Raw genomic sequence first — 2,652 nt, 5'->3', positions numbered from 1 at the left:
ACTTTTTCTCTTCCTGGACATTTTGGGATCATTGTTTGTATTTCTCAATTCCATTTGTTCGGAAAATGATATCGATGTGGAAAAATGACAATCTAGTGGTGAGATGCTGTTACTTCGCGAGTAACAGGCATGCATTATGGGAAATGTAGTTTGCTGTCAGTGCACCCTTTTGACTTATTTATTATATGATAATCAGGCCTTTTAAGCTCTCGCGGGCCACATAAAATGACGTGGCGGGCCACATCTGGTCCGCGGGTCTTGAGTTTGACACGTGTTGCATGGGAACATACAATCATGACAACACATAGCACTTTAGTTTACGGCCATACCACCCTAAACATACCCGATCTCGTCTGATCTCGGAAGCTAAGCAGGGTTGGGCCTAGTTAGTACTTGGATGGGAGATGGCCTGGGAATACCAGGTGCCACAGGACAGAGATGGTGTAGAGGTAGGGCAGCCGACTTGGGACCAAAAAGTCGCAGCTCGTCTCCCCACCATGCCCACATGCCGTAATGTCCCTGAGCAAGACCCCCAATCCCTAATTGCTCCCCAGACACTTACATAGCTGACCGCTGCTACACCTGGGTGTATCTCAGGTGTGATGGGTTAAATACCAAGAACTAATTTCGTCACTGTATTGGAATGATGACAACACATAGCACTTTACTTTTACTTTATTGGAAAGTAAATTGTCCCTAGATGTGAGTGGTTGTTTATTTCATTTTGTCTCTGTGTGTCGATGACATGGAATGGAGACATGTCCCGGTGTTTTCTCTTACAGAACTGCTGGACATAGGCACCAGCTCCATGGACTCTGATGCTGATGTAACTGTCCTGTCAGAGATTTGGTAAGGTGAATACACCCGCAACAAAGAGGTTGTCATTAATGGTTGCACTGTTTTTAGAGCAGAGACTCAAGAAAAGCGGGGGTGTTGCTACGCCCAGGCTGGATGGTCCTCCTGGTCCACCCACAGATTCATAGGCGTACTTATATAAAAGGCTGTTCTGGGTCTGCTCCTGTCCTACCTCCTCATCTACATAAATCACAAATTGACTGGAGGAGCATCCCTTCACTGCCAGGTCTGCCTTGTTGATAACTAATGCCCAAACAGAGCCGAGGAAACATCATTTCAATTTCCTGGAATCAACTTCATTCTAGTCTAAAAACGAATGAGCTGTTGTTGTTTTTACATATTTAAGAGACAGCAGGTTGTGTTTTATTTGATATGAATACATTAATAGATATAATTTCAACCTTTCTTTCATTTATCAGCACTTCTTTACAGAACCTTGGTATCCGTTTGTCTTTCCTATTTGTTTTCTCTCAGCCGGCTTGATTCTGACGTTCATGAGGAGACCTCGACGTCCCTAAATCATCATCGGAATGAGGACTGAGTCCCAGGGCTAGTACAAGGCAGATATGTTGTCTTTTCTGTCTGTGTATGAGAACGGGAATTTATGCGAGGCGCGAGGCGAGTCAGAATTCATTTCTTGCTCGAGCTTTTGCCCCGCAGACAAACGTAAACTGACTGCAGACTCAGCTGGCTGACGGAGTGAGGACGCACACATTAACACAAATCTCAGGGACACGGGGACGTAAACCCCACAAACACCCACCACCACATCTGTACACATCTCAACTCCAGCAGCCTATTTCCATCCTCAGAGAGGCCTTTTCTGTCTATGAGTGACAGGTGGACACGGGTGGCACCGTGGACACCATTAACGACCACGGTCCACGGTTACAAAAGCCGGTCTCCAGGGCGGTGAGGGCTTTGACATGAAACGAGAACATTTCAGGTGGCAGCGAGAACAAAAAAAAAAGAACTGAAAAAAGGCATTTTTGCAGCTTGTGCTAATCAAAAGTGCCGCCGGTGAGCGCTTTGAAAGGGAAAATGGATTCTGATTCTTGATTAGATGTGAGGAACAATCTGAAACGGGTCAAACCTACACCGAGATGAAACAAGGGCACCGAAGAGCAAGAGAATGGACTCTCCTGATCATTTTCACAACTGCCAAAGAATAAACAGGAGAACTGGAGGCACCGAACAAACGTCTGATTTTTGCAGAACTCACACGGGACGTTTGGAGTGAAGCGAACCGCAGGGTCCAAATCTGAACAACGAGCAGGTCTCGCTTCAAACAGAACTATGTTGTTTAAAAACTGGTCTGAAACATACTCTGGATGAACTCGGCTGATAATGACGACGGCTGGAAGCAACAGCTAACAATCTGTGTTTGGTTGTAACGTGTGTGTGAGTGAGACAGACAGAGAGACAGGGACTGATGTCCTCTTATCTGTCCTTCCAGTCCTCAGCAGCAGTAGATAAACAGAAGTGTGAAGGGCAGCGGCGCTGCAGGGGGCTGATTGACATGGCTGCCGCCCAAAGAATCACACACACACTTTTTCTTTTGCTTCCTTCACTTGAGCAAACATTGACACATGCATCATTTGCTGACTGATACATGTTCAACTTTAGAGTGTTTCAGGAAGAGAAAGATAAAATGAAGACTGAGTTTGTGTATTTGCATATAAAACATCCTGTTTGAGGCCGCTGCTGGTCAAAATGGAGCCAAAACAGCTTCAGCCTCCGAAGGCGGGCTGTGGTACTGGATGCTAAACTATTACAGGAATACTTGGCTTATTGTGC

At 45.8% G+C, this 2,652-nt stretch overlaps 1 pseudogene; it reads left to right on the top strand.

Annotated features, from left to right (window-relative positions):
• The first annotated feature begins 315 nt into the window (after positions 1–315).
• Positions 316–434, top strand: LOC119410445 (annotated as a pseudogene).
• Positions 435–2,652: the final 2,218 nt, after the last annotated feature.

Source organism: Nematolebias whitei, chromosome 5 (assembly GCF_014905685.2).
Source record: "Nematolebias whitei isolate Nwh7 chromosome 5, NemWhi1, whole genome shotgun sequence".
Lineage (NCBI taxonomy): Eukaryota > Metazoa > Chordata > Actinopteri > Cyprinodontiformes > Rivulidae > Nematolebias > Nematolebias whitei.
This window is presented reverse-complemented; position numbering and strand designations above follow the sequence as displayed.